Raw genomic sequence first — 15514 nt, 5'->3', positions numbered from 1 at the left:
TTGGGATTACTGGTGGGCCATTCAGATTCCTAGGGACACTGCTGGGGACAGGCCCATCAAAACAGAGAAACGGTAACCATAGCAACGGTTTAAAAAATTTATTTAATAACACTCACTTATTGTCTCTGGGCGTTCAGACGTCATCTCCGGTCTTCTCTGAAACGAAATCACTGTAAAATCGCTGTGGATGTGACTAGAAATTTCCATTCAAGTCTCTCTGCTTCCCTCCTCTCCAATCTCTCAAAGCAGAGTGAGCTGTTAGTGTCAGAAGTGACAGTTGGAGGTCACCTGACCCTGACCGACCAATCACTGGAGACTTTCTTCATTTTCTTGCACTCCGGCTAAACTGCACGATTTGTGGCTCACAATGACTTTATATTCCTAATAAATTATATATTTTCCGAAAGCAGAGACTCTGGAGAACACATTGATGCTAGTTTCAAATTTTTATCTTACAGCATACTAGCACAGCGGTTTAATAAACCCCCTATTGTTAGTAAAAAAATGTATATAAGTTAGTTTTGATGTATACAAACACTAAAAAATTCTCATTGTTTGATGAAATATAAAAGATAAGGTTGAGCCAAGTACAAACCCAACATGTCAAGCCATAAAATTGAAATGGCAACAAACTTTGATACCCCAAATTATCCATAGGTGATGCTTTAAAGGGCTCTTTGCAGGTCATCAGTTTTGTCTTTTTAGATCTGTCCTAATAAAGAAATGGTTTTATCGGATGGCAGTCATTCCTCCATGCTTAGATCTAAGCTAGACTAGCTCTTGATAGTCCTGGCAGACAAGGGTGGACCAGCCTGGAGCAGTAGTTTTGGTGTTCTTCAGTTCACAGTTAACCATGAATGATGGCCCTAGAATTGTTCTCTCATTCATATTTAATATGTGTGATACAATCAGTTTTTCTTTGGCACACTCTACATACGTGTTTACATTTGTATGTGCATGCACTTATGTAGACGGTGGGGGGCATTACCCCTTGGTGACCAAAGGTAAAACAAATGTTAATGCCTGAACACCATTTTGCAACTTTGGCAAGTGTTAGTACAACTGTACATATCGGTGCGACTACTTATTGTATCCAGGTCCATTATACCATGGTGTATTTCAGGACAAATGGGGCTTTCTTATAGTGGTAAATGGTAATGGATAGCTCCTGATTTTTATTTTTATTATCAAAGGGAAACTGATTCAAATTATTTAAAAAGAAAAGCAAAAACTTATTTTTAAAAATTTAGCTTTTGTATTTTTTGCTATTACCATGCTTTACCACCAAGAAACAACCCAAAATAATATCTCCTACTCCTGATGATCGCAGCGATACCACATATGTGTACATTATTTGTTTGTACCCGTAGTACAGCCCATAGACAACAGTGTGTATTTTGCTTTTTTTATCCTACCTAAACAGTACTAATTAATAATTTAAAAAAAAAATTTATTTTTTAAATCCTACTTAAAATATACTGTCCTTGACCTTTTACCTTTACCTTAACCCTAATGCTGACCCTGGCATTGATTTAGATCGTACCATGGTATAGCTAATTTTTTCTTTGTTTTCATTTTTTCTAATATATTTTCTTTACACACATTTGTTTATTTACTTCTTCCTCTCGTGCAAGAAGAGAAAGATACAATGTATCCTCCTCCCACCTAGAGTAGGAAACACATGATCCACAATAATATAAAAATCCTGGGCACATGCTACATACGTGTTTACTTTTAAATATGCGTGGGGGTGGCGGCTTAAAACAATTTTTTTAATTCATTTTTTTCACAGGAACAGGTGTCTCCACTACGCCATTTCATTTCACTTCTTGCTCTAGTGGAAATGCTAACATTCTGCATTTTGTCGCACTTTCTGTCCCAGTGGCAGTGGTCTGCAGGATGCATAGAGAGGGTGAAGGGTGAATCTCCCCAGATGGGGACACCAATAGAAAAAAAGAAAAAGACAAAAATCGAACCCTTCCCCCAGACTATTTCAGTTTCATTCAGTAACAATGGTTGCTAAAACCAATGAAATGCAAAAAAAAAAAAAAATCCTTGCCCAGAGTAGTACAATATTACTATGGTAACATTGTATTGCTTTGGGCACCATGTGTTGAAAATGGTAATAAAATAAAAAAGTAATAAAAAAACTGAAAAAAATAATTAAATTATTATTTATTTTTACATACTGTCACCAGGTCAGTGTCCCTAATCACCACCACACCACTTATATGATAATACTGGACTGGACTGGTGACAATATGTTAAAAAAAAAAATATATATATATATATATTTATTTACAACTTCAAAAAACTTGCCGTGCCTCTTACTAAATAACTTTGGCTGTCTATTTTCCAAAAATGGGTCATTTGGGGGGTATTGGTACTGTCCTGGCATTTTTGGGCCTCAAGAATTGAGATTGGCCATCAGTACATTAGAATTGATTGATTGGTAGATATACAGTGGGGATCAAAAGTTTGGGCACCCCAGCTAAAAATTTGTATTAATGTGCATAAAGAAGCCAAGGAAAGATGGAAAAATCTCCAAAAGGCATCAAATTACAGATTAGACATTATTATAATATGTCAACAAAAGTTAGATTTTATTTCCATCATTTACACTTTCAAAATAACAGAAAACAAAAAAATGGCATCTGCAAAAGTTTGGGCACCCTGCAGAATTTATAGCATGCACTGCCCCCTTTGCAAATCTGAGACCTGCCATTGTCATGGATTGTTCTCAATCATCATCTGGGAAGACCAGGTGATGTCAAGCTCAAAGGTTTTAAATGCCCAGACTCATCTGACCTTGCCCCAACAATCAGCACCATGGGTTCTTCTAAGCAGTTGTCTAGAAAACTGAAACTGAAAATCGTTGACGCTCACAAAGCTGGAGAAAGCTATAAGAAGATAGCAAAGCATTTTCAGATGTCAATATCCTCTGTTTGAAATGTAATTAAGAAATGGCAATCATCAGGAACAGTGGAAGTTAAAGCAACATCTGGAAGACCAAGAAAAATATCAGACAGAACAGCTCACAGGATTGTGAGAAAAACAATTCAAAACCCACGTTTGACTGCACAATCCCTCCAGAAAGATCTGGCAGACACTGGAGTTGTGGTACACTATTCCACTATAAAGAGATACTTGTACAAATATGGTCTTCATGGAAGAGTCATCAGAAGAAAACCTCTTCTACGTCCTCACCACAAAAATCATCGTTTGAACTTTGCAAATGAACATATAGACAAGCCTGATGCATTTTGGAAACAAGTTCTGTGGACCGATGAGGTTAAAATTGAACTTTTTGGCCGGAATGAGCAAAGGTACGTTTGGAGAAGAAGAGGCACAGAATTTAATGAAAAGAACCTCTGTCCAACTGTTAAGCATGGGGTTGGATCAATCATGCTTTGGGGTTGTGTTGCAGCCAGTGGCACAGGGAACATCTCACGAGTAGAAGGAAAAATGGATTCAATAAAATTTCAGCAAATTTTGGATGGTAACTTGATGCCATCTGTGAAAAAGCTGAAGTTAAAGAGAGGATGGCTTCTACAAATGGATAATGATCCTAAACACACCTCAAAATCCATGGGGGATTACATCAAGAGGCGTAAACGGAAGGTTTTGCCATGGCCTTCACAATCTCCTGACCTCAACATAATTGAAAATCTATGGATAGACCTTAAAAGAGCAGTGCGTGACAGACAGCCCAGAAATCTCAAAGAACTGGAAGACTTTTGTAAGGAAGAATGGGCAAAGATACCTCAAACAAGAATTGAAAGACTCTTGGCTGGCTACTGAAGGAATCAGCCTTTCAGCATTACCATACCGCCATTTTGTCTCTTAGCCTAAGCTCTGCCATTTTAAGATAAGTATCCATTTTAAAACTTAGTACTTAAAGATGAATTTGTGTTTTAAGACTGTTTTTTACTTTCGATAAGAGCCTAAGGTTCCTCTTTTCCCTTCAGGTATAACTTCCCTTTTTCTTTTAGCTAGCACAAGACTGAAAGTCTGCGGTTGGATATATCCTGTTGCAAGATTATTAATAATTATAGCCAATGTTAAATAGGGAAATTGTCTACTTTCTATACTGAACAAAAGGTCATGTTTGACGCACTTAATAATAATTTACATAAATGCCAAATGATTGGGCATGACTGACGTATGTAATATTCTGATTGGTTTATGCATATCTGACAATTGATTGGTTCTTCTATTTCCATGCATTGTTTTAAGTTTCATATATAAGTTTAAACACGGAAGAATAAATTCAGTTCCTTCTGAGATACCACCTTGTGTCTGTGTGCATTTCCTGTGTCTCAGAGGGGGCTCCAGGCCTGAGGACAGACACTGATCAAGGCCAGGGACTGACGGGGGTCAGTGGCTCGAGAGGAACGACAGTCAATTCCTTTCAATTGGGGGCTCGTGTCCGGGATGAGATAATCACCCTTCGGTAAGTAAGATTTTTTGTCATTCTGCCAAATAAGTCTCTTGCCGTTAAGGCTCTGATAAAAATTTCATGCCCTATTGTAGCACTGGACCTCACGTCATAAGACGCCAGTGGCCAGGCGCAGAGTGCTGTGGGAAGCACTCTGGAAAGACCGGAGCAGTTTTGGGAACTGCAAGTCTCTTAAGAGAAGGGACTGAAAAGAGTTTCTTTAAGAAGAAACCAGAAAAAGTCCGGGGTTGATCAGTTCTGTCCTGCAACTCTTTGCTTTTCTTCCTATCGCATAGAAGTATAAGATAATTTGTTTGTGTGACACAAGTGTCCAGGTGGTAAGTGTATGGACCAGCGGTTACTGAAGGTATTGTCAATTTCAGTGTGACATGCCCCACCCCTTCAGCTAAACCTTATTGGTTGATGATCTGGATGGGGTGATTGCGTGGCAACACTGAGTTGGGTGCCTATGTAAATGTCTTGTTCAAATTGTGTTGTAGGCTTATTGTTAGAAAAAGTGGGAGGTAGTCAGAGTCAGGATATTATTAGAAGTATTGTATATCCAGGTTATAATCTCCACTTTTGGTCAACCACTAGAGAAAGACCCAATCAATATCTTAAGTCCAGACATTTTTATAAAGTAAATTGTCATTTGGAAGTTGACCCCTGTCTTTTGGGACAGCCTATAGGACAGATTTGTAACACAGACCTTTGTAAGTGTAAAAAATGGGAAGTGGTCGAAGTAAGGATAAACTCCCCCCCCCCAAATGTTGGTGAGATATGTAAAGATTATGTAGCCCGTATCTGTGGGACAGATTACTATCTAGTTAACCCCTGGGTGGATAAATTAGCAGACTGGAGTGAATTCATGGGAAGTGTTGACCCGTTTCCCCGTGATGGGAGTAATGATACTTTTCATATGGATATGATTAGGGGTCTCTGTCTGGGGGATAAACAGGCTTTTCCATGGTATGAGGGAGATCCTGCGTGGGATCAGAAATATATGGCCAGAGGAGGACAAAATTGGTTAGAATTTGCCCCTCTCTGGTTTCATAGACAAACTGGGAAACAAAATAAAGCCAAAGCTAGAAATGTAGATGCCACTAAAAGACATGCATTAGAGTCAGAAATAGACAGACCCACACACCCTCTCATGCCATTCCCTCCCCCATATGTCCCACCTGTCCCACAGCCCACAAAACTTTATCCATCTCTAAGAAGATATTGATTTTTTAGCCGGACATTATGCAGTCCAGCACCCCACTGCACCTCCAGCACCAACACTTCCACAGACCCCTCAAATACCTAGTGCTGTTCACATTTGTACCACACAGCCTAGTACAGTTCAAACTCCCGCGCACTCCCAGGGTGTGGTTCAAATTCCTACCACACAGGGAGTGACAGGGGGAATAGCTGTTTCTTCAACTACTGAAGCAGATGACTCACTTGTTGATGATTCCGCTAGTTCAGGCTCTCTGCTGTTCAGAGCAGCTAATAGTCTAGGTATAGTGGACATGCTAAGTCCATCACACACACGCCATAATACCCAATATGGTATTGATTCCAATACACAACAGATGCCCTTCATGACAATAGGAGACAATCTATTAAATAAACCCATTGAGATAGAAGACATAAATAGGATTGTCAAACATTGTCCAAGACCCACTGTTTCTTCAACGGCTACTGTGAGCTATTTGAAGAAAGCATGTAAAGGTAGAAATTACACACAAGAGGATATGCGCCTTATCCTCGATGGAATATTGGGACAAACTTCCCCTTGGAATTGGGGTAATGTTGGGACCATATCCATCTTAGAAGCAGGCAACATTACTGCCACAAATTATAAATTAAACACAGAAGATGATAGGGACAATATGTGGAGAGAGGTCTCAGAAGAAATGGAATGAGCTTTCCAATCTAGATCCTCCCTCCCTACCGCAGTAGCCTGCAAGCAAAAGTCAGGAGAAACTGTGTTAGATTTTTGGAAAAGATTTAATGAGACATGGACACAAGAGGCAGGATTGACATTGCAAGACACCATGCATAGTCTACTGATTCAGACTTTCCTGTCCAATCTAAAACCCAGTGTCATGTTAACTGTAAAACAGATGATTTCTGAATGGCCCACTTGTACCAGAGAACAATTTCAATTAAAATTGACTGAGAAAGATGCTGCCGGATGTCTAGAGATACCCAAGGCGGTGGCCACTCATTTTCAGGAAGATCCTTTTCCCCACACAAACCCGCCGTACAAGAGAAGGGGGGGTTTCAATAACCGAGGCAGAGGCCGGTTTAGGGGAAGAGGGAGGAATAATAGGGGACGGGACACGGGTTGTTTCAACTGTGGGGCTGAGGATCATTGGAGAAATCAATGTCCATATGAAACTCAGGACCACGCCCAGCATAGCCCCTCCCCAGGCCAACCACAAAGGGACCTCCCACAGCAGAATGTGAGGTTTCCTATCTCTTGGCAGACACAATCACAAAATAAATGAAGGTGCCCAGAAGGTGGTATCCCAGCATTCCCGCTTGCCTCTCATTCTTATAAGGAACAACCCCTTGTATCCTTACATATACAGGGCAAATTAATCCCATTTTTGTTGGACTCCGGGGCCACTCGTTCGAGTCTGAGTGAGGATTATTATAAGGGAGAGGTAATGAATGCTGAACCTTCCATGGGAATAAATGGGATACTGACCAAGACTTATAAAACACCGCCTCTTCCAATTTTTGACCCCATACAGGGAATCACTCTGCTAGATCACTCATTCAGAATCATACCCAATTGTACAGTTAATTTGTTAGGGAGAGACCTCCTGGGAGAGTTGAACATCAACTTGAAATCCACAAAGAGAGGTGGTATTGTGGCTCACTCTGCCAAAATGCCAATCATCCCTGCCATGACAATGATTACTAAAGAAGACCCCTCATTTCCTGCTGGAATAATTAATGACAAAGTTTGGGCAAAAAGTGCCTTGGATGTGGGATCCATTTCCTGCACTCCATATAAGGCCACACTGAAACCATGGGCTCAACCTGTGTTTCACAAACAATACCCTTTGTCAAAAGAAAAGGAGGAAGGAATAACGCCCATGGTGGAACACTTTCTCAAGGAAGGAGTTCTTGAAGAGGTGATTTCACCATACAACAGCCCAATAAATCCAGTTAAGAAGCCGGACGGCTCTTACAGATTTGTGCAGGACCTGAGGGCCATTAATGATCTTGTGATTCCCATTGCCCCAATAGTGCCTGATGTACCAACACTCATTTCCTCCATCCCAGCTGATGCTGAGTTTTTCACAGTGATTGATCTGACAAATGCATTTTTTTCAATCCCTGTTGCCAAGGAGACACGCCCAATTTTTGCGTTTCATTACAGGAGAAAGACCCTTGCTTGGTGTAAGTTACCGCAAGGGTATGTAGATTTGCCTGTGGTCTACTCTGTCGTCCTCCAGGCTACCTTAAAGCCATGGACTCCTCGCCATGGTTCAGTTTTGTTTCAATACGCAGATGATTTGCTTCTCTGTAGTGTTAATCGGGCAGCCAGCCAGGGGGATAGTGTAGATCTCATGAACTGGTTATATGAATGTGGTCATAAAGTGTCTAAGAAAAAGCTACAATGGTGTCAGAAAACTGTTGAATACCTTGGTTTTGTTCTCACAAAAGGTGAAAGGAAAGTCAGCCACAAAAGAGCTGCGGCTCTTATGGGTCTGCCCCGCCCATTGACCAAGAAAGACATGCTCACCTTTCTTGGTATGATTGGTTACTGCCGCCAATGGATACCTGACTGTTCCTACTATGACAACATTTTGAGACAAGCCACAGGTTCAGAAATGTCAGATCTTGTGAAATGGTCAGATGATATGTGCAATGCTTTTGTGTATCTGAAAAATGCTATGGTAATAGCCCCTGGTCTTGGTCTGCCCGCATATGATCAAATGTTTCATCTGTATGCTAGGGAAAATTGTAAAACTATGGCAGGGATCCTGGCCCAGGAGCATGGAGGAAAACTCCGCCCTGTTGCTTTTTTCTCAAAAATGGTTCCAGTACAGGTCCAAGGCATGCCTGCGTGTCTCAGAGCACTAGCATCATGCGCTATGGTGGTCCAAATGGCTACGTCACTCACTCTGGGACATGAGACCACCTTACATACCACCCACAATGTGTCTATTCTACTCAAGAATATACATACCCAACACATGTCAGCCCAGAGACTTAGTGGATATGAGGTTATACTGTTGTCAAACCCTAAGTTGAGAATAAAATATACCTCTCCCACTTCAGGTCCAGCTCCAATTTTGAATGCCTTATTAGGCTTAAAGGGAGAGCAGGATGAAGTTGTTCCACAGCATGATTGCCTGGAATTGATTCATCAGGACACCTCCCCAAGACAGGATATGTCTTCTGTGGCTCTTCCAGAGGCACAGAATGTTTTTGTAGATGGCTCTTGCTCGAGACCCACTGATACTGTTTACCATGCAGGATATGCGGTGGTGCAGTTGCCAGATAAAGTACTTGAAGCAAAACCCATCCCATACCAGTCAGCTCAGGCCGCTGAGCTGATAGCCCTTACAAGAGCATGTCAGCTTTTTGAGGGACAGGATGTAAATATTTACACAGATTCCAGATATGCGTTTGGCGTGTGCCACGATTTTGGAATAATTTGGGAAAAGAGAGGAAAATCCATCTCACATTCATCTCTGGTGAAGGCTTTACTCAAAGCCATACAACTGCCAAGATCCCTTGCTATCCTACACTGTAGGGCACACACAAATGAACAAACTGATATTGCAAAGGGAAATGCTCTAGCTGACAAAGTAGCAAAAGAGGCGGCCCTTACCCAGCCTGCCATGATCCAGATGCCAATGCTCACCCCTGAAATGCCACTGTTGGATCAAACATTGCAGGATTTACAGACATATGCTACCTCAGAAGATATTAAGCAGTGGAATGCAGCTGGTGTGACCAAAGATCCATAAACTGGACTTTGTGTCACAGAGGGGAGACCATGCATTCCAAAGGCTAGTGCACCTCTGTTCATCTCACAGTATCATGGAGTAGGTCACAGGGGATGGCAGGTTACATGTGAACTGCTGGATAATGATTTTTTCATTCCTGGCCTTCCCTCTTTGGTAAAATCTTATGTGTCTAGATGCATTACATGCATAAGGAATAACCCAAACAATCCTCACAAGTCACAAGGCAAGACATGAACACCTGACATACCCATCAACACCTTTTACCCACCTACAAGTAGACTTTACACACATGCCAAAGGTAGCAAAAAAGACAAGAATATCTTTTGGTAATTGTGGACATGTTTAGCCGCTGGGTAGAAAACTTTGTAACCACAAAAGAAGATGCCCAAACTGTAGTGAGGATCCTCACACGGGAAATTATTCCCAGGTGGGGATGTCCACTCCAGATTAATTCTGACAACGGTCCAGCATTTGTGGCCAAGGTATGTCAGGAATGTCCCACTCCCTGGGCCAGACAGCCACTCATGGTAGAAAGAGGGGATTTGGAATTGATTCAGGAGGAATATGTGAGAAAACGTATTGAAACTTTGGACAAGGTTGAAAGAAATGTTGCTCGCACCTTTCCTCTTTCTTCACAGGAACCAACTCACTCTTTCCAAGTCGGGGACCGTGTGGTGATACAAGCCCTCCATAGGAATCGGAAGCAAGAGTATCCCTTTGGGCCCCCTACTTCTGTGATCGCTGTCACCAGGACCGCTGTCCTGACTGAGGATTCCAAGGCCTGGATCCATGCCAGTCGTGTAAAAAGGGTGAACCAAGCCCCTAAGAAGCAAGACAAAGACACAGATAGAGAAGAAGAAAAAGGAAGTGAAGCCGGTGTAAAAGTCTTTGAAGAAGATGACCTTTCTGATGCTCTCACAGAACTCTGGGCAGACATTTTGCTTCCTCATACTAGCAACCCTGACTGTGTTCCTCCCAGTATGGACAATAACTAACTGTATTTATCACCCAGATGATTATGGAGTGATTAAGAGTATATGTAATACCCCCATCCAAGCTAATGACCCAGATAATGCAGAACCAGTGCACACACAAAACCATAGTACACAACATTCTAGTGTCAGAAAGAAACGAGGTCTAACCCGCACTAAGAGAAGGATGAGAAGAATGTCAATACAAGATAAGGGATGGGGGTTACAGGAAACACCAGTCTTGACTACTGAGGATGTAAATCAGACCATAGTGTTTACTCTGACTAAAAACCAGGTGTTTGACCCGACTAAAGTTACTTATGATATTGGACCTTATAATGTGTACATGTGTGGGAGGAATAAGCCCTGTGGTTACTGGGAGAATATATGGTGGACAACAGACCCTCATAAATGGGAGACCCAATCAGCTAGAATTCCCCTAGAGGACATAGGCACCTATCAAAGAATCTCTATAGCAAAAGGCCAAGGGAATATCATTTTCACAATAAGGAACCCACAGGTCAGAGATAGTGGGGAATATAGGTTGGGAATAACTGTGTCAGGAACAGACCCCTGGGCCAACCTCATATTACAGGTAAAACCCTCCCCAAGAGTCCATGTCAATACCATAGACAATTCATTCCCCAAAGTTAGGGATCGACTGGATAATGAGGTGACAGGAGTAGTGATGCAATCAGAAGACAGATTAAGCATTGAAACTGGTTACTCTGACAAAAATGAATGGATTGAATGGGTGAGATGGACCACTAAGAGCAAGGGACAGGGAGACTGTGTTTCATGTGCCAATCCCCGCCCCCTACTTGCCACAGTTCCTTTGTTAGAAGAAGAAACTAATATGTCCTGCCTAATTAGAATGTATAAAGATAACATCACTGAGAAGGAATGTTCTGATTTTGTTAAGAAGTTCCCTGTTACCGGATTACGAAATTTACCTTTGGCCTCTAAACCGGTACCAGGAAATTTCACCTGCTTTGAACATGATGATGCTAAGGGTAAAGATTTAGGTACATTTCCACCTAATTACTGTATTAAGACCAACCACACCTCCGCAGAAGGCTACCGGAAGGAATGGTTTCAGGACCACCGGCAGCAACTGTCAGATGTGTGGTGGCTGTGTGGAGATATGAGACTCAGAGCCAGACTCCCCAGCAGATGGAAGGGAAGCTGCGCTCTGACCCATCTTCTCATGCCTTTCTTTATGATCAAAGTAGAAGATGGGATAAGAAGCTTGCCCATCTTGGAAAAATCCAGATCTAGAAGGTATAAAAGAAATGCACCCAGTGGTTCCTTTGACAATAGAGTTTACATAGATGCTATAGGTGTACCAAGAGGAGTCCCTGATGAATTTAAAGCTCAGGACCAGATTGCTGCAGGGTTTGCCTCTATTGCTATATGGGTACAGCCTAACAAAAATGTGGATTGGATTATTTACATTTATTATAATCAACAAAGGTTTGTTAACTATACTAGAGATGCTCTAAAGGGGGTCTCTGCCCAACTTGATGCAACATCCCTTACTGCTTGGCAAAACCGCATTGCTCTTGATATGTTATTAGCTGAGAAAGGAGGGGTATGTAAAATGTTTGGTTCCTACTGCTGTACTTTTATCCCCAATAACACCGCTCCTGATGGAAGCATTACTAGAGCCCTTCAAGGCCTCCAAATGTTGTCTGAAGAATTGGCTGAAAACTCAGGAGTAGAAAATCCACTAGCTGGTTTATTTGAAAATTGGTTTGGTAAATGGGGAACCCTGATGAAAACTATGCTGATTTCCATAGTAATGGCTGCTGCAGTATTAACTCTGTGTGGTTGCTATTGTATCCCCTGCATCCGAGGTTTAATGCAGAAACTTATTGACGCCACCATTACTAGAACCATGTGGAATCAGTATCTTGATAAAGGACCTACTAAGGGCCCCAGGTACCAACCTGTAAAAAAGGTGTAAGGTCACGTGCGTGACCTAAGAGGGGGTTTGAAGGAATCAGCCTCTCAGCATTACCATACCGCCATTTTGTCTCTTAGCCTAAGCTCTGCCATTTTAAGATAAGTATCCATTTTAAAACTTAGTCAGTACTTAAAGATGAATTTGTGTTTTAAGACTGTTTTTTACTTTCGATAAGAGCCTAAGGTTCCTCTTTTCCCTTCAGGTGTAACTTCCCTTTTTCTTTTAGCTAGCACAAGACTGAAAGTCTGCGGTTGGATATATCCTGTTGCAAGATTATTAATAATTATAGCCAATGTTAAATAGGGAAATTGTCTACTTTCTATACTGAGCAAAATTTCATGTTTGACGCACTTAATAATAATTTACATAAATGCCAAATGATTGGGCATGACTGACGTATGTAATATTCTGATTGGTTTATGCATATCTGACAATTGATTGGTTCTTCTATTTCCATGCATTGTTTTAAGTTTCATATATAAGTTTAAACACGGAAGAATAAATTCAGTTCCTTCTGAGATACCACCTTGTGTCTGTGTGCATTTCCTGTGTCTCAGAGGGGGCTCCGGGCCTGAGGACAGACACTGATCAAGGCCAGGGACTGACGGGGGTCAGTGGCTCGAGAGGAACGAGAGTCAATTCCTTTCAGCTACAAAAAGCGTTTACAAGCTGTGATACTTGCCAAAGGGGGCAGTACAAGATATTAACTCTGCAGGGTGCCCAAACTTTTGCAGATGCCATTTTTTTGTTTTCTGTCATTTTGAAAGTGTAAATGATGGAAATAAAATCTAACTTTTGTTGACATATTATAAGAATGTCTAATCTGTAATTTGATGCCTTTTGGAGATTTTTCCATCTTTCCTTGGCTTCTTTATGCACATTAATACAAATATTTAGCTGGGGTGCCCAAACTTTCGATCCCCACTGTATATACCATGGTTTGTGGACTCTATAACTTTCCTACAGACTAATAATATACAATAATTTGGGTTATTTTCATAACAGAAACAAAGAAAAATGCGTGGGTTTTTTTTCAAAAGTTTGTGTTTTTTTGTTTATTTAGCAAAAAAAAACTCAGTGGTGAATAAATACCACCATAAAAAGCACCTTACAGCATCTGTCTCCATCCTGGGGATAATGGGATCCTGCCGACATTGGGGATCCCTGTAGACCTGCTCCGCTGCCTGGAGCGGGGAATCGGGTTCTGTTTGACCCCCATCCGTAGAGCTGGAGGTTCACGGCCTACGTGGCTTCCGAGAGGGGCCACACTATATGCCACGGCTCATATATCCCCTCCCCTCGATGTGCTAGTGTCCTTCGATACCATGGGCAGAGTTGCTTCCCTCTGATGTGGGTTCAGTTTCCACCTAGTTTAAACTTATTCAGTAATATTCAAGAAAATATTTTTCCTAACAAATTCATTCAAGACCATATTGCAAAAATGAATACACCTCAATGAAAGTCTTAGACGCAAAGCTAAGTTTTAGACAATAAAATCCTAATTAACAAGAATTCAACTACAGGTGAGTCTAAATATTCATTAAACAGGTGTACAGCAGTTGATTATAAAAGGGCATTACTTAACAAAGAAAACCCCTCCCATTTCATGCTGTCAGCAATGGCACCACATGGAAGAGAAATGTCACAAGGCCTGAGAAAGAAAATAATTTCTTTACACAAGAAAGGTGAAGGCTACAAGAAGATCAGCAACACTTTACTTATCAGTCAGAATTCTGTATCAAAAGTGATACAAAAATTTAAAAAATATGGAACTGCAACCATCTCACAGAGACTTCCAGGCTGTCCACGGAAGTTGACACCTCGACAAGAGCGTCTTCTGATGAGAGGGGTTAAAGAAAATCTCCATGCAAGTTCATTGCAGTTGTCTAAAATAGAAAGCAAAAACTGGGGCAATTGTTTCCTATGACGCAATATGGCGTATACTGCAATGGCATGCATAGGAATGGCATGCATGGGTGTCATCCACATAGGAAACCTCTCCCATGCACAAAAAATCCTGCCTAGAATTTGCCAGGGAGCATACTCAAAAAGAAGACTACTGGGACTCTGTACTCTGGAGTGATGAGACCAAGATAAATGTTTTTGGAACTGATGGCTTCAAAACTGTACGGTGTTGCAAAGGTGAGGAGTACAAAGAAAAATGCATGGTGCCTACAGTGAAACATAGTGGTGGCAATGTCCTCCTGTGCTGCCGCATGAGTGCTGCTGGTGTCGGGGAGCTGAATTTAATTCATGGTATCATGAATTCACTGATGTACTGCTCTGTATTGAAAGAGAAGTTGTGCACTTTTCCAACATGACAATGATCCAAAACACACATCTAAGGCCACTGTTGCATTTCTGAAGAACAAGGTGAAAGTGATTCAGTGGCCAAGTATGTCTCCTGATCTGAACCCAATCGAACACCTATGGGGAAATCTTAAAAGACAAGTTGAGCATCACTTTCCATCCAGCATCCAGGCTCTAAGAGGTTGTTCTCGAAGAATGGAAAAATGTAGATGTTGCAATGTTGCCAACTTGTTCATTCCAAGCTTAGAAGACTTGGTGCTGTCCTTACAAATCATGGAGGTCATACAAAATACTAGATATAGTAGTTTTTGTTGTGGGGTGTATTCATTTTTGCATCAACTAATTGGAGTAAAACTGAAGATTTTGTAATCTACGTTATACTATTAACCTTACTTTCATGTAATGAGCAAAACAAATGTTACATAAAACTCAGTTTTGCCAACATTTTGGAAATTGTTCTTGTGTTGAGATGTTGAATAAAATCTTACTTTTCAAAAGGGGTGTACTCATTTATGCTGAGCACTGCATATATGGAATGCCTTTAAATTCTCAGTAGCACATAATGGTGTGATTTTATATAAAGTTTTATTACAGCCCAGTAAACATCAAATAGGAAAGTCCAACAGTTACTTATGGTGTCATTGAGTAAAAATGACAATTTTCAATTACGGAAGGTGTTGTGCACTCTTTACTCAGTATGGTCTATAACTGAAAACAACCCTCAACAAAGAGCAGAGCCCACAACCCCAATTACCATGGCACTTTGTTGCCATTTTGGTTTGAAGGTCACGCTGCTGACAATAAACTGTACATGAATCCATGTTTCTAGGAAGTAGCAGAAGTCCAT

This window comes from Staurois parvus, unplaced genomic scaffold, assembly GCF_062004578.1.
Source record: "Staurois parvus isolate SC_StPar_1 unplaced genomic scaffold, SC_StPar_1.0 ptg000197l, whole genome shotgun sequence".
Taxonomy (NCBI): Eukaryota; Metazoa; Chordata; class Amphibia; order Anura; family Ranidae; genus Staurois; species Staurois parvus.
The sequence above is the reverse complement of the archived record's forward strand: the minus strand, read 5'-3'. Positions refer to the sequence as shown.